We start from the raw sequence: 18,374 nt of genomic DNA, 5'->3' as shown, positions 1-18,374 counted from the left end.
AGATCTTCCCCGCCCCCTCACAGCCCAGCACACACACACCAGGTCCCCCAGAGACCCACTCCCCCACGCCCTGCCTCCTAGCTGCTTGCTAGGAGGTGACTGTGTCCGCCAGGATGAGCTGGCAGCACAGCCAGGGCTGGTCCCAGGGACAGGAATCACTGCAGCCCCTCGGGAGTGGCACAATCAGCCAGGCCATGGCCTGCCCTGCCTGGGTTCCATCAGGACCCACTTGCCTGGAGGGGCCCAGCCAAGCCCCCCACACTCTCCCGCCCCGACTGCTGAGACTGGCCAGGCTTCTGCACCAGTCCCAGGTGGCTCAGCTCCGGGGAGACAGGTGGGGCCGCACAGGTGGTGGGAAGCAGAAACTGCCTGGAGCCAGAGGTGCATTGGGATCTGGCCCCAGGGCAGAGAGGACCCTCGGTTAGCCAGTGGGCAGGCTAAGAGGAGCGAATGATGGGTGGGGGTGAGCCAGCGGGCTGGCAGGGTCTTGGGGCGCAGTGCAAGCGGAGCAGACCGGGGCCCCTTCTGAGCATGGGCCCAGCTCCTTGGCGCCACTGGCACCATTGTAAACCCAGTACTGCCGTAAGGGGTGGAAAATGCTATGAAGAGTTTACTTAGAGGCATGCAACTCCTTTGACATCAGTGTGGTTGTTTACCTGCAGATGAGAGCAGAACCCCGACCTTTTTATGGGGAGACTTATTCACCCTGTGTAAAATTCATCTCAGTATGAAAGGCTGGAGCAATGTCTTCTGCACCATTTAAGCCCTGCATAGAGGTTGTGTAGAATTAGTCTCCATGCCAGCCTATGAAGGGGCAGCATAGAAGGTCACTTTGAGGGTAGGCTGGGAGTGGTCTGGGACAGACTAGGTAAGGGGCTAAGGATCTATTTTACACATGTCTATGGACTTCACTACTTCCTGCATCTGGCCTAGAGTAGCTACAGCTGCTGTTCCAGCCCTTAGGCAGGAGTAGCATCACTTAGGAGAGGGGGCGGTGCCAGGGGCTGGACAACCGCGTCGGCCCTTGGTCCTATGATGAGGGAGTGGGTGAATTTCATCTCTCCAACCTCCCCACATCACCCTCACAGACCCTTAATGCTCTGGCGTTTTGTTGGTGGGGTGGTCTCCATCTTGCAGTTTTTTCACAGGCAAGTCTCCACAGGACTTCCCTTTTGTCTGCCATAGCAGGATGTCTGACCTCCCACATATGCACCATGGGCGATATTCTATAACAATCTTTTTCCTCCTTGGCCATAAGTCAAGGTCTAAGGCTTTAGGGTGTGTTCGTAAAATAAAAATCTACTCTAGTGAACTGTCTGTGCATTTGCCAAAGAAAACTCCAGTCCCCTCTCTTCCTAACTTGGGATCCTGAAGGCAAAAATACGGTGAATTTTAGAGTGGGATTCACATTTCACTATTAAGGTTTTTCGCTATACTTTTAAATTGATCTAGGCTTCAGTGGACCAGCAAAACTCAGTATCTCCCATGTGGAGGCAAAGGATCAAATTCTGCTCCCATTTACACTTATTTGAAGTCAGTGTGGAGCGATTCCAGCTTCACACAGAATTTGGGATTTTTTACAACATAGACATTTATATTTTGATGGCATATATTTCCTTCAAGGCTTAATTGGGATGTAAGTAGCATATAGAGGATGGGTTATAGATCCTGGACAATGATCCCTCGCTTTCACAGGCCTTGGGAGGCAGGCCAGTCCTCGCCCACAGACAACCCACCAACCTTAAGCATATTCTCACCAGCAACCACACACTGCACCATAGTAACTATAACTCAGGAACCAATCCATGCAACAAACCTCGAAGCCAACTTTGCCCACATATTTACACCAATGACACCATCACAGGACCTAACCAGATCAGCCACAACATCACCGGTTCATTCACCTGCACATCCACCAATGTAATATATGCCATCATGTGCCAGCAATGCCCCTCTGCTATGTACATTGGCCAAACTGGACAATCCCTACATAAAAGGATAAATGGACGCAAGTCAGATATTAGGAATGGCAATATACAAAAACCTGTAGGAGAACACTTCAACCTCCCTGGCCACACAATAGCAGATTTAAAGGTAGCCATCCTACAGCAAAAAAACTTCAGGACCAGACTTCAAAGAGAAACTGCTGAGCTTCAGTTCATTTGCAAATTTGACACCATCAGCTCAGGATTAAACAAAGACTGTGAATGGCTAGCCAACTACAAAAGCAGTTTCTCCTCCCTTGGTTTTCACACCTCACCTGCTAGAAGAGGGCCTCATCCTCCCTGATTGAACTAACCTCGTTATCTCTAGACTGATTCTTGCCTGCATATTTATACCTGCCTCTGGAAATTTCCACTACATGCGTCTGATGAAGTGGGTATTCACCCATGAAAGCTTATGCTCCAATACATCTGTTAGTCTATAAGGTGCCACAGGACTTTTTGTCGCTCATTGCAGAGTAGACACTCAAGCACATGCTTGGAAACACAAGTCAACTAACCCGGGCTTAGCATGCAGCATAGACAGATCTATATGGAACCCATTCTCCAACTACAGGATACAGGCAACTCCTATTGAAGTCAGTGGGAGTTGCATGTATCTTGTAGTAAGAGAACTTCTTGTATTGGTGCAGAATAGCAGCTAGGATCCACACAAGTAGTGGTTGCATTTCAGTGATGAAGTAGGAGGTAAGTAAGAAGTGCCATACATGCATAAGGCAAAGTTTTCCTTTTATCTGCAGTGCAGATCTCTTTTACAAATTCTGCACTAGTTACACACACACAATTCCTGTTGGCATCACTGGAAGTTCCGTGGACAGAAGGTGCAACACAGATTTGCATTGTGGGTGAGAGAATCATCACTGTTGATCAAAGAAGAATTTTGTCCAAAGTTTGTAAAGCACTTTTGGATCTTTCATAATAGAAGGCCCTATATAGATATAAAGATGCTGCTGCTATTGTTTTTTAGAATTTCCCTGGTGCACAATGGGAGAATAAACCCTTAAATTAAGTTCAAACATATTAATATTGATTAAGAAATGAATAAATTCTTCTAGAATTTTATCTGCCTCTACGAATGTGCACTTGATCTTCCATTTTCAAACAGGACATAGTAATGCCCTAGAAAATTGCAGCCTTGAACTCCATCAAACCACAGACACAGATTATATATTATTAGATATAATTTTGGAAATCTGTCTGGAATACACCATAAAATAGGAATAAAAGAAAAACTATAAGGACATTTGTATTTGTCAGCGTGTCCCCAGACAGAGCCCCGCGGATATGGAATTCTCAGAATAAAGCTTTCATTTCTCAGTGCATCAGTGGGAAAATTAACACGCTAACCTCGTACTGTTCCATAATTCATTTTCTTTGTTTTAGATACTGAGCTGAGCTGGTACTGTAACTTAAATTGGGAGAACAGATTTTAAACAGAGCTGGATCTTGGCTGGGTTTTCCCCCCCCATCCCCCTGCTTGCCAGTGTCTACATAAGTATTTTTAGTAGTATTAGCACTGAAGTGATAGGCAACCTCTATTTATTTCAGACTGTATCTTTTAAATATATGTATTATTTTTAAATGAACACTGCCAAATACTTTTATAATGGTTTTAAATACATTGTGGCAGACTCACCCGTGCTAGTACAGCAGATATAAACTTCCCCTACTTGCCACCACAAAGGATATTTATCCTGAGGGAGCACAAGCAGTATTCCTCTCATTAGCCTTCCTCAGTGTTTCTGCTGAGGTGATGGAAGCCTATGGCTGGGTCACCATAAGATCTGACTGGGTGCAATTCCCCTCCATGCAGAGAACCAGTGCAAGGCCTATATACCGCCTTAGTTTAACATAAGCCTCAGATACCAAAACCCTAATATTACAGCAACGCATTATTTTTGTTCACTGGATTTTGTAACTGAACCATGAGGTTACATTTTTCAAGTAATATATCAGTGAAACTAAAGTAATTTCAATGACACTGTGTCTTATATCAGTGAGCATCAAGAGTGTTAGCACTGTCCTCAAATGCCCTGGACCTCCCGAAGCTGAAAGGAGAGAGAGAGAGAGAAATATAGCACCACTAGCCTTTGTCACTGAGAAAACTCTCCCTGCGTTAAATCTGGCAGAAATAAAGAATAATTTCTGGAACTGACTCAACCAACAATGAAGCCAAAGCCTTGACAGAAAAGGGACTTCTGTCTCATGCCAATGCTCTGTACTCTGCCAGTTCAAATGCTGGACAAAAAGCAAAGCCCGAGTTTGGATGCATTAATGGAAGTTCTGTATTTCCTGATACTGTACCAGCAAGCTCTAATACTGCTTCTAATACTGATCTAGCTCCAAAAAAGAATATTTGTCTGCACAGAGCAATGGAGCTTGCCTCAACAACTGCTAGAAAAAAGTTTGCCTGAAAAAAGCAACTTACCTATTTGGAAGAGTTTGCCTGAACTCTGGTCTGTCAGAAAGAAGCTTTGTTAATTCTGCGGGGGGGGGGAATATGCCTTATGCCTGCTACAAAGAAGTCTGCAAGGAGCTTGCCTCCCTTCAGCTTGATTCATCTCTAGAAGCTATGTGACCTTGCGTTAATTACATGTACGGGACCTAGAAAACTGTTAATTTTTTTTAAATGTACCATTGTTTCATTCTACATCACAGAAACAATGGTTGAGTTTGGAAAAGGGGACTGTTAATCTGTCAAAAGGAGTGACTGGCCAAACCTGGAACCTCAAATTCGAATCTCTTAACTTTTTGACTGGTGAGGGAAATTAATTGATTTTGATGCTTGTGTAAGCCTTCAGCAAGGTGGTGTCAGCAGCAACAAGGGCCAGGTTCAAATATCTAGGGAGTCCCTCTAAAATTAATAAACACCACCATCTTGTGCCCCCACCCAGAAGAATCTGAGATACCTGAGAACCAGGCAATATTCCCTGCGTGTAGTCGCAAGCACTGAGTCTGTGTATGAAACCAGGAAAGCATTATAAGGGGGAAAGGGAACACAGCATCAACTAGGGAAAACACAACAATAAATCAACAATATAAGAATATAATAACTAAAACACCAAACTCATGGTAACTTTGCTGGTAATTCTGTATCTCAGTTCACCTCCCCACCGGTCTGAATGTCTGAGGAGAATGTTCCTTAAACACATTACTGTGATGTTTCACTCCATATTCTTTATGAAAATATGCTTATGATATGAATATGACATAGCTGAGATATACTTTATACAAGATGGGTCTTGTAAGATATCATTGGAAAGGTTATGATTTACTGAATGTGATTATCCAGTTTGCATATGTGACTATCCATTTCTGTATCTAAAGTTAGAAATATGGACTATGTAAAAATTACAACTGAGTGTGGGTATTGGGAAGACACCCACCAGACAACAGGCCATCAAATTTGATGAGCCATCAGGAAAGAACAACAAAACCATGAAGATACTAATCTCTCTTCCCTCCTGGGAGTTGTCCAGGAACGTAACCAGGACTGGCTCTAGGCACCAGCAAAGCAAGCACGTGCTTGGGGCGGGATTCCGGCCTTTTTTTTTTTATTATTTTTGCTTGGGCAGTTGCGCTCTCGGAGCTTGGGGCGGCCCTGGACATAACTGTGACACTACTAGGTCAGGGGTCTTGTCACCTGATACTAAACATTACCTGAGACTTCTTGTCACTTTCCACTGGAAGGGAAGGGGGAGGTGTCACGTTTGGGAAACAAAGGATTCCTGCCTTATGTAAATCCTATTTAAGGGTGGGGAGGAAGGCAAACGTGACTCCTTCTCTCCATGGCCTGTCTGCCCAAGAAGGACTGCTAAAGCCACCTGAAGGGAAGGGGAGTCCAGACTGAGAAAGGGGTCCAGTCTAAAAAGGAATATAACTGGAACTCTGAACCACAGAAACTTTGCAACCTGCCTAAAATAACATTTAGGGTGAGAATTTACATTTTGTAACCCGTTTCTTAAGTACATTGAGCTTAGCTTGTGTATTTTGCTTTATTTAGTCAGCAATCTGCTTTGTTCTGTCTGTTATCTTTTATATTCACTTAAAATTCACCTTTTGTAATTCATAAATGTATTTCTTGTTTATAATATAACCCAATTTATTTAATTTCTAACAGGGGTGGGGGGGAATTGTGCATATTGCCTTCCACACTGAAGGAGGAAGTGGATTTCATAAAACCTTTGGGTTTGTACCCCTTAAAGGGACTGGGTACCAGAGTGTTGGGGAGAGCCCCTAAGGCTGAATCTTTCCAGAGCAGATCTCTGTGTCTCAGTGCAGCTGGGTGTGGCCCTGCCTGTGTGCTTGGTTGGAAGAGGCTTGTGAGCCTAACCCAGCAAGGCCAGGTAAAGGGGACCCCGGCTGGCAGAATAGGCTGACTCAGTTAAACCTGGGTTGGGTCCTGATTACTGACTTTGGGAATAGGGAGCCTGATCCCATGAGGTGTTGACTGCCCTCAGATCCTATTGACTTCAATGTGCATTTGAGGCATTCCACACACTGGGGTATTGAGCTCTGTGTGAGCACCTAGCCAGGAAGAACTGTGGTGAAATGTTCTAACACGGTTCAGCAAGGCAAGTGCAGGAACGTAGGGCTTGCCATGAGGGTTAGAGCAATAGAGTATTGTAGTCCTGTGTCCTAGCTCTGACATCATGCAGGAACAGTTGCTTCAGAGGAAGATGCAACCTCCCCACAATTAATTATGGAGTAGTCTGACCATAGTGGACATTTCTTTCTAGCCCAAGGCAGTCAGTGGTTGGGTTATGTCCTCAAGCAAGAGAGCCGATATCCTTCATAAATGTTTCTATATCCTAGTTAATGCAACTGTGGATATTTTAAATATTTGTATAAATGTCTAATCCTCTTTGAATCCTACTAAGCTACTAAAATCTCGTGAGAATGAGTTCCAAAGGTTAATGATTGTCAAGTGGAATAGGGTGCTAGATACTCCAGTCCAATAAATCCATTTAGTGCCATAATCACAGTCAAAAATCAGCCCCAACATATCCTTTGGTCCATTTTAAACGACTTGTCCTTTAATTTCACTGAATAGCTCCTTGTTTTTGTATTACTTAAAAGGGTAAACTGGAGCAGCCAATCTGCCTTCTCTATAATATTCATTGTTTTATTACCTGTCTCATGTCAGGTGGTGATTACTAAATCTAAACAATAACAATAATTTGCCCAATAAAGTTTATAAAAACTCTCTAAAAATTCTTAGAATAAGGTTTTTTTTTTCCTGTAACATATGCAAGATGTGCAGAATGTAAGATGGTGTGGCGTAGCGTAAAGTTTTTATCAGCACTTGTGGGACAGCACTGTAGGGAGCAATGTGGAGCTGCAGCATCCCAGGAGGAGCCTGGAAGGGATTGTGGCTTGTGGGCAGGCCTAATCTCTCCTAATACTTCTCCTTGCACCTAGGCGACTGAGCAGATTTCTCCAACTCAGTGCGCCAGCCCTGTTCCATGGGCCTGTGCAGACACTGCTGGGGCCATGACCTGGCCTCCTTCCCACTTGTGATGGGGCATAAACCTTACACCAGCACCAAAAGGGTTAAAGTAGCCTGAGAGTGCTAGTAACCTCCCTGATTGCACCTGGGGAGGAGGGTGTGACCAGGGGAAGGGGGTGGACTTTGGAGAGAGAAGATCAGTTCAGAGGAGGCGATCCAGTGGAGAAAGTGTATTGTATGTCTTCTGTCTAAAGTCTGATAGAAGGCTGGAAAGGCAGAGAACCAGACAGTCAGCTTCTGAGATGAGCCTGAGGGAAAATCAGAAGCTGCTGAAGGATGATGGCCTGTGTGACACCCTGGGAAGTCAGAGAACTGTGCCAGCCGTAAACTGTGGGATGGAGTGAGGCACGGGGGCTTGAAGACAAATGTGAGGACATTGTGTTACAGCTGAGGCTTGCCTGTGAAGGAGAGGGGTGGCCAGCTGAGCCCAACTGGGGCTGAAGATTCAGTTGTCTTTATATTTCTTTTGGATGTGTTAAAGGACTCAGAACGTGTGGAAACAAAATATGACCTGACTGGAGGCCATGTTGTGAGAAGAGTCAGACCCACCCCATGGGACCAGAATGACTGTCGGAAAAGGGCGTTAGATGAGGAGAGCCTGCTACGTCATGCACCGCCATGAGGGGAACATTCCAGCAATGAGTCTACTCTTCTACACCATCCTTTTCTGCCTTCCCATTAGCTGTCCTGCTCCTTGAGGTGGAACAGGAGCAAACTGTCCCTGCACCTCCCACAACTCAGGGACTGCTCTTGTGAGTGGCGCCTGCAGTATTGCAAGGGTGGGGCGGCTTCTTGCTGGCCCCTTTGTCCTTGTGCATCCATGCAAAGACCTCTTGCAATCCGGTCCTGTGTGTATCTCTGTTTGTACATCGTTAGAAAGAGGCATGCACACACACAAAGGTATATGTGAAAGTTCTCATCGGACAGTGTTTGGTTAACACACCAAGGCTGATTGCCTCCAAACAGACCTGGGATTTGGAGATGCTGACACAGCTTAAGGGGACTGGACTTTACAGACTCTGTACTGGTGCTCATATCAACATGTCCTGTCTTCATTGAAACAAATTGTGGCCATCGGTCTGTTTGGGAGGAGGGGGCATGAAGGGGAGAGTGAGATAGCAGAGGTATTTCGCAATACCACATCCTGCAACTCAATTAGCCTTTCACAAAGGAATAAGGTAAGGGGGCAGTTAAATTCGATTGTACTCGATTAGGCTTGTGAAAGGGGCCCTACAGAACAGCTGCTGCACACTAGTAAACCGTTGATAGATTATTTTTAAAAGGACAACAACAAAACAAACACAACTGATGTGGCCCAGGCAGGTAATAAATATCCCAGCAACACTGACTTCAAACAATTGGCAGAGCCTAGAATATGAGGAACTGCAGCAAATCTCTTTTTTTTCTCTTAAGAGCATCTATGAGCTTTTTATTTCTTAAATAGCTTATTTTTAGCTCTATGCTATCTACACAGAACCTATTTGCTGCAGGTGGATGCCTGGCCAGGCCAGCATAAAACAGATCAGAATGCAGATGGATGCTACTCCAGCGCCACTACAGAAAGAACTGCCTTAAAATGAATGGAAACAAGCAGAGTGAGATATAAAAATTTTATTAAAGTGAATGTTTAGAATTTAAATATATGCAAGTAAAGAGGGAAGGTACTGTACATCTGGGGTCAGGCTTGGGTTATGAGGGATTACAGGCCTCGGTTGCAAGGGTGAAGAGATACATACATATCACATAGCCAGCATAGACCCAGATTGGGGTGCAAGAGTTTTTCAAGTGTCAGTGGGTAAGTGGGCTCGGGTACGCCACCCATGGAATGTATAAGGAGTCCAAGTCAGTATCGGTGTAGTGAATGAGTACATGGGTGGGGTGCGTCCCTTGGTTCGTCAGGGAAGGAAGTGGGTTATTTCCCTGGTCAGCGGTCTCAGTTACTCAGTGTGGTATTGGCGGTGTCCTGTGATGTGTTCCATATAAATGTCTCTGGACCACCTGATGGTGTCGGACACCATGAGCTGTCTCATGAGCTAGGCATAGCGTCGACCGACTCGGCACGCTCTCAGAACCAGCTCGTTGTGGGGGTCCCACAAGCCCAGGGCTCCCACGATCAGGGCATGTATCTGGACCTCGTAGCCCTGGGCTCTCAGGATCTCAGCCAGTGGGGTATACTTCGACTCCTTCCGTGCTCGGGCCTCATGGAAGGCCAGTGACCTGTTTTCAAAAGGCACTGTGACGTCTACCAGGAGGACCTTCTTCTTTTCTGCCTCTGTCACGACGCTGTCAGGTCACAGTCGGCTGTCTGTCCAGGGGATGGCGGAGTCAAGGGTGATCTTCCCCAGGGACGGTGGGATGGCTTTCACCAGCCAGTTCTGGATGGCATTGTGGCGGTGCCGCCAGGCTCCGGAGTGCTGCTTGCATCCACACAGGACGTATAAGCAACATTTTAGCCACTAGGGCTAAGATCTTTATCTTATTGGAATTTTTTTAAAACAAGAAAATATATAATCGTTTAGTAAGCCGCCTTGAAATTCCAGCCATATTCAAAATGAGAACAGTTCAGACTACAAGATACTGAAGTGTAGTCAGAGTCAGAAAATGTGACCGTAAAAATAGCTAATTTCCTTTTGTTTGGGGATTTAGCCATATGACTCCCATTGAAATTAATGGGAGCTGTGTGGCTAAATACCCTAGAGCTTGAAAATTTTGACTATTGTCTTCAATGAGAGAATGAGCCTTCTTGAGACAATGGGCTTAATATTTCTTCCCTGTTGTCATTACTATTTATGTTTGTTTTATGAGAGCATCTAGAGGTCCCCAAACGGGATCAGGACCCCACTGTGCTTGGCACTGTTCATGTTTATAACAAAAAGATAATTCCTGCCCCCTGTGCATCTGAATGATGACTTTTCACTGACAAAAAATGAACTTTCACTCATGTTCGCATTGCAGAGCAAATGCAGATCCAGGTGAGTAAGATAGGTTCTCTTCTGCACCATCTCCCAAATTATCAGCTGAATTTTGATTGGGGAACCTTTAGAACTGGCAATGACATACGAGGCAGAAAGAATGCAGCTTGATATGTCAACTCCCAGGCTGAGTTAGCAGTGCTAGCAGTCAGAAAAATTTAAATTCAAACCTGTAAACTAAACTGATACGAATGGGAAGTCACTGAGAGAACAGAAATATAGAACTCCAAAGTAACATTTTTGCAGTCACTTTTCTGTCAGTAACTATTGCATTTGAAAATAAAAGAATAGTTTTATACACAATAATTACTAAGGGCTTGAGTCTCATCATGCTTAATGTGCTTTTACACCAGTGCAAGGGAGTTGCTTATGCTTAGGCATATACTCCCTAGTGTTATCTGATGTGAACTCATCCTGGTTGACCAAGAGACCTTCGCAGAAATGGGCCACCTAGGAAATCTCTTGTGTGTAATGCAAGTGGTGCTTTGTCCTATTTTAGCAGATATTGGCCTTTGTTGTATATTTTACTTTTGGGAAAGATTAATGAGAAGATTGTGAAGTAACTTTGCAGGTTTCTGGAGTCCAGAGTTTCTTGTCTTCATTCAGTCTGTTTTCAGAACTTTGTATGAGAGAGAAGCTGCACTGTTTGCATTGATCAATGATCTATTTAATCTAGTTATCCTGTGCCTATCAGTGTAGTATCTAATCCCCACTGTCTCTTCAGTTACGTGCCTTGGAGGATTTCTGCAGACAGTGCACTGATGAAGAGTGAATGTCAATGGATCAATGAACAGTTTCTTCCCTGATATGACAGGGACTGCTGCTCTACTCCATTCACATTCATTTACTTTTTAGTGCACTGTCTGCAGTAAGAGACTAGGTGTCACTGGGGACCACAGCCTGATGTCACCACAGAATCTTATTTAGTTGCTGTTATCAAACCTGGACACACAAGGCTGAAATTCTGGAAATCTGTGAGCAAGTCTTTTAGTTTTCTTTGTGCCACTGCAGAATAGGGATGGACAGGAGTTAAAATGTATTTTCCCTTTACTGGTCCTTTTACGAGTCAGAAAAAAAAAATCTAAACAACACTCCAGATCTTCAGGACACAAAAGGGCTAATATCCAAAAGTTCTAAGTTCATCAGTAACAAGCAGAGAAGCACAAAGAAACTCTCAGATCCTGGTATTGGGAGGGGAATACAGAATGGTAAAGGATCTCCGTCATTGGCTGCATCCTGTTTATAGTCAAAATGGTAGAAAACAATAAGCACATCTCGACATTAAATATCTCCATGCTTTTTGTTTGAAGTGTCGTTTTAAGCAGTAAAACCTTCACACACTAACTCAACATAATGCAACACATGGGTCCAGTTCTACCCTTATTTACATAGATACAGCCCCCATTGAACCCAATATCGACAGCACCAAAGGGGCTACATGCTGACAGCCATCTTTGTCTGTGCTTTCAGTTACCTTTAGCTGATTTTCTCCAACCCTTCCTCCTCCAGGCCTTATTGTACGTCATGCCTTTCATTTCCTTACTTATCCCAGTTTACATCTTCTGAAAGTCAGGAAGCAGTGACTAGTGCTTAATGGCTTTCATTCTTCTGTATGTCAGTACCATTTGGGGGGAGGAGGTATAATAACGTATCTTGTTCAGTTCCTTTCCTCTTTGGCTTCTATGCCTCGGGCTGGCTTTCTGAAAGCTACATATGGTAGACTGTGATTCATATATTCTTCCCTAGCTCTCTTGTGCTCTCTTTCTGGTACAGAGAAAGTATGACTGATAGCTAAGACTACGTTTTAGTCATGGGTATTTTTAGTAAAAGTCATGGACAGGTCACAGGCTGTAAACAAAAACTGACGGGCCTGTGACCTGTCCATGACTTTTACTAAAAATACCCGCCATGACTAAAACTTGGGCAGGGGGCTGCAGGTGCCTGGGGGGTGTGTGGTCTGGGGGGGCCATGGGTGCTGGGGGAGTTGGCGCGACCCCACTGGTGCTGGGGGGGGTGGGCCGTGGCGTGTGACTGGGGACCCCTGCTGGTGCTGGGGGAGGGGGCCAGGCCACAGCGCATGGCCTGGGAGTGGGATCCCTGTTGGTGCTGGGGGGGAGATGGTTGGTGGGGCTGGCAGGGGCTTCCTATCCGGCTCCGCATCCCTGCAGCTCTTAGGCGATGGAGGGGCCAGGGCAGGGCTCTGCTGCTCCTGCCACAAGCGCCAGCTGCCGCAGTTCCCAATTGGCTGGCAACTGTAGCGAATAGGAGCTGCAGGGGTGGGGCTTGCGGGTGCGAGCAGTGTGCAGTGCAGAGTGCCTCTCCCGGCCCCTCCACCACCTAGAAGCTGCAGGGCCATGTCAGTGGGAGCCAGGGAGCCCTCCACCCCGAGGTAAGTGCCCCCACACACACCCTCCAATCCCATGCCCCTATCCCTGAGTCCCCTCCCACACACCCAAACTGCTGCTGCTTGCCCAGGGGCTGCCTGGGCAGTCCCTGAGCCAGCACCAGCCGCTGCACAAGTCACGGAGGTCACGGAAAGTCATGGAATCCATGACTAACTTGCAGCTTGACTGATAGCACTGATGGAAAGTAGCATAAAGAAGGCTGTTTCTTTAAACCCATTGATATATATTGTGGCCTGGTGGGTTTCTAAATAGCAGGTTGAAGAACCTGTCAACGTGACTGTCTCTGACTAGTAAAGGTGCACTTGGTGTGGTGGAGGTTATTTATGGCATGTGTCTGTCATCAGGCTAAATGCACCTCTGAGCCCTCCTGGTCTTTTCTAGCGCATCCCCCTCCCAGGTTTGGGGCCTCAAGCCATCATCTTTCTTGGAGTGGAATCATGTGATTCTTCCACTCTCAGCTGGACCTTGGGCTGCTGCCCCCAGAAGCTAACCATGATTACCTCAGTGGGCCTGACTTATGTTCAATACCTGCAGTGTTGTTCCCTCCAGGAGCAGAGACCAGTGGTTAGTACAGTGACTAAACAGCCTCCTTAAAGCAAAACATTATTTATTTAGAACCAAAGCATTTAAGAGACAATAGATCTTAATACAATAAACCAGTGTGTATGCATGCCTGCCTCCCCCTAAGGCTTACCATCTCCTGGATCTGGGGAAAGCCCAACTTCTTCACACTCCCTCTGCAGAGCCTCTCTCTGTTTCTGCCCGACAGCTGACCCTGCTTCCTCACCTGAGGAGGACTTTTTAACTGTTTTAGTGTCCTTTTGATCTCTAGCTCCCATCATGGGCAAAAAAAAGCTTGCATTTTTGTTGGAAATAGCTTTGAGGTTCCAATATCCTAACAGCTCTCCCTGTAGTCTTTCCAGAGTGTGCTGGGAAAGTCTAATCTAGGGAGCCATTGTGTTGACTTCCTGCTTGTTCTTCCAACAGCCCTAATAGCATTAAAGCAATGTAGGTGTATAATAAAAATTTCACTAACTCTAATCTAGTTATACAGTCTATCTCAATAACTAGGTCAATACAGTATTCATAACGTTATTATAGTAGAACCTCAGAGTTATGAACAGCTCTGGAATGGAGGTTGTTCGTAACTCTGAAATGTCCATAACTCTGAACAAAAGGTTATGGTTGTACTTTCAAAATTTTACAGCTGAACACTGACTTAATACAGCTTTGAAACTTAACTATGCAGAAGAAAAATGCTGCTTTTAACCATCTTAATTTAAATGAAACAAGCACAGAAACAGTTTCCTTACTTTGTCAAATCTTTTTTTTAAACTTTCCCTTTATTTTTTAGTATTTATGTTTAACACAGTACTGTGCTGTATTTGTTTTTTTGTTTGTTTGTTTGTTTGTTTTGTTTCTGCTGCTGCCTCATTGCGTACTTCCGGAAATGAGGTGTGTGATTAACTGGTCAATTCATAACTCTGGTGTTCATAACTCTGAGGTTCTACTGAACATATCAGTAACTCTTAGATGCCATAGCAGCTCCACATCTGCCACAACATGAATGGGGGAATAAGCAGTTTAGTTCCTTTATGAACAAGAAGTTTACATGCGACTAAGGAAGCACAGAGGTTGATTGGGGAAGGATATTCTTTCTCATCGGTAGATTTACAAAAGAATATAAGAAGGGCCATATTGGGTCAAACCAATGGTCCATCTAACCCAGTCTCCTGACTTCCAACAGTGGCCAATGCCAGGTGCTTCAGATGGAATAAACAGAACAGGACAATTATTGAGTGATCTATCCCCTGTCATCCAGTCCCAGCTTCTGGCAGTCAGAGGTTTAGGAACAGCCAGAGCATCAGGTTGCATCCCTGACCATCTTGGCTAATAGCCATTGATGGACCTATCTAATTCTTTTTGAACTCAGTTATACTTTTGGCCTTCGCAACATCTCCTGGCAATGAGTTCCACAGGTTCATTGTGTGTTTTTTGAAGAAATACTTCCCTATGTTTAAGTGAATGTTCCCATTTTTATGGAAAGAGATGTCTTTTCTGATACCCGAAGGCAAACTATTGGATGGGTTGGGAAGTTTATTGGCAAAAGACTCAGGTTTGATGGTAATGAGCTGTCAACAGAACCACCAGGCCACCTTTGAGACTGAATATGGGACTGCTTTCTAAGCATGTTGATCTCCACCTTAGCTGGAGTATGCACTTCATGTTGCCCTAGATCATGTTGGTAAGGTCCTACAGAAGGACCCTCCACGGCTATAAGTATAAGCTATATATTTAATTATTTTCTGTGAAAATTTTGGCTTAGTGCCTTATTGATAACATGGTTTGGGCTTCCTGGCTGGACTGACTCTCCCACCATTAATCACCATGGTCTGCATTCATTGCTACGCAACCCCCCGTGCATTATGCTATGCAATCCCAGTGCTTCATTGCTATGCAACCCCAGTGGTCATGAGATCAGCATGAGAGATGTTGTCCAGCTGGGAAGTCTTGCCCATAAAAGAAAATGGAGACATGAGCCATTTGAACGACAGCTCCCATGAGGCATTGCAGCAGTGTTTCCAAAACAATTTTTTTCAGTTTTGAGGACTTCAGTTTTTCTATGACAAGTCAAAAATTTCTGTGAAAAGCAGACACTGTGAAAAATTTTGTCATATCAAAAAGCTGATTTGTCCACAGGAAAATAGTATAGTTTAGATGGAAATTTTTCCATCTGCCCTACTTTCAACCCAGCTCTGATTCAGAACTGAATGCTGCCTATCCTACACCTCAGGCATGAGGAGAAGGAATGCATCTGTAGAATGCAAATTCCTCCTTGGAGGAGAAATTCTACAACTGAAGGGAGAAAAATGAAAAATCTGGGAGCTAACCTGAGTTTGTTTTTAAATGGCAGTTGTTTGAAACTGCTTAAGTCTACCCAATGATAACCAATCTGCTTTGACCACATGTATGAAGCTCCCATTGATCACTTTGAAGAGATCTGCAATGTAGATTGGTAAAGAATTTTCCACATATACTAGTATTTTAATATTTGTCCAAGTGTGGCAGGGAGTCCTGTAAACAAACAATGCACTTTTTAGTGGCTCTTCACCAAAGAAGTCAATGGCCAAATGAAGGATCTCTTCCCATTGCTCCTACATCTGAGCTTTTCATTGAAGGAAGAAAAAGAAGATGATCTGAAAATATAAAGAAAGTTTTAAAATCAGTCTTTGTGCAACACTTGAAGTGGCTTATCACTGTTATTTTGGTAAAAACATTGATGTGTTCTTGTCAAACTTTGCAAAAATAAACATTAAATAAAATGTTAATGGTTGTAGGTGTTTGTCTTTCTGTATCTTATTGTAGAAACATGGGTGTATGTGTAACAGACCAACATATACTGTTGTGGGTAGTTACAAGAACACTTTCTCTCTTTTATAAATGTCTCTTGGAAACGTAAAAATAATTTTTCTTTCTCATCTCATTTTGTCTCTTCCATTTGCCAAGCACAGATTTATTGTTTTTAATTAGGGATGGTTGAATTAGCTCAGAACTGGCCTATATTTCACTGAACTCAGTTGAAGCTATCTAGAGGTTCAGATGAGTAGCTCTCAGCAGACCCATCTTCTTCCTAACATACCTGTCCCTGATTTCCTCCCTCCCTATAACAGTCCCCTGGGATCATTCCCTAACCAAGACCTTTAGTATGCATGTGGTCCCCTCCCTTCTGCCAATAGACCTCTCCACTCCCTCTCACCAATAAAGGTTCTCCCCCCTCTGCTTTCGCCCCTCACCCACTCACCACAACCTCCATAGAAAATGCAGTTTAGTTCCCAAGTCACCTCCAAAAGAAATATACCTCACTCCCTGTGATTTCCCACAAAGGTCAAACTTTGGATCTGATCTTCTCGATAGTGATTCTCTTAAGAGTCAGCCATTCGTGCAATGCTATTTATAATGAGTGTCCCATGTAAACTGTCATAGTTCACTGTGGCAGCTCAGCCTGACTTTGGGACTAGGAAAGCTCCCTGAAATTCCTTTTCCTAGTCTAATGAAGCATTATAACTTTCCAGGTGTAGGGCCTAATTTAGGGCCAGATTGTGATACCCTTAAAAGTATCTTATCTTCAACAAGTTCAGTTGAAATCAATGTATTACCTATTGTGTAAGGTACTACTGAGTGTAAGAAAGGGTATCCATTGGCTTCATATGAGCTAGGACAACTTACACAAGTTGAGGATCTGCTTCATAGCACTGTTATTTGACAAAATGGCAGTAGTGGTCTCTCTGATATTGGTAAGAACTGATACTATGCTACTGTAAATGGGCAACTAAAATATGATCATGAGAGTTGTGTGCAAATGTTTGTAAAAGTGTCTGCCATTCTGTTTCAGGTGATTTTGCACAGATAATTTCACTTTTTCCTAAAATGTCAGAAGACTGACTTTCTTTTTTTCATCAAAGCCTGGGAACAGCCACTTTCACTTGAAATTTCAGGCTTGCAAATTTCTGAGGAAAAACAAACGATCCATTTTCTGAGCTTCTGTGTAAATCTAGGGAGGGGAAAAATGAATTAATGATGTGCGCAATGGACAAATCCAGCATCACATATTGCACACACCCTTGTGGCATGTACTCACCTTCCCACTCCCTCAATGGTTGGTTTATAAATTGAACGCTGCTTCTGTGCTGCTGTTCACCCATGAAATGCCCTCCCCCCTAGGTGCTCCATAAGACTGCTCCACTCCCTTCTTTTTAGTCCCTTCTCAAGACTCACTTTTACCATGGAGCCTATGTGAAAGTATTAGCTAATGAATTATGGCTTGGTAGACAGATAGGGAGAGATGCCATTCATTGTTTATGTTTTTATATCTATCTATCTATCTATATATATATATTGTTTCTTCCCCTTCCCCCCTCCCATTCCTTTCAATGTCACCTGTAGGTTCTTTGGAGCAGAGGCTGTCTTCCCATACGTTTGAGTAACTGTGACAAAGTGGGGGATTTTCTTGTTTTTTTTCTTGTTTTTCCAATGGTTTGCATGCAGAGGGGGTGGGACTCAGTTTCCCTGGGTGTTACTGATTTAACGAGGTGAGGGGAGAGGAAGTTTGTTGTTACAGAAGACCGGAGAAGGAACTTGGGACCCCAGCCAATGGCCCGGAGGACGGATACCTCAGCGACTGGTGACCTGATGACCTGGTGACCTGGAGAGCCAACTCAGGAGTCTCAGCCGGTTCTGGCCAGTGGGAGGACAATGGGCTGTAAAGAGAGGACCCTGAAGGGAGGACCCCGGTGACCTAACCAGTCGGTTCCAGCCAGAGGACAGAAGAGAGAGGCCCTGGAGAGAAGACAATGGACAGAGGTGGGGCTTGGGGCTGGTGACATCAGATGCCCAGCTGGGAAGCAAGAGGTGGTCTGGGCTAGAGATGGGGGCAGGCAGAGCCCACCTGGATGCAGGGGAGACTGGGATGTGCTGTGCTGAGGGA

The sequence above is a fragment of the Malaclemys terrapin genome, chromosome 2 (assembly GCF_027887155.1).
Source record: "Malaclemys terrapin pileata isolate rMalTer1 chromosome 2, rMalTer1.hap1, whole genome shotgun sequence".
Classification (NCBI taxonomy): Eukaryota; Metazoa; Chordata; order Testudines; family Emydidae; genus Malaclemys; species Malaclemys terrapin.
Note: the sequence above shows the minus strand (reverse complement) of the source record.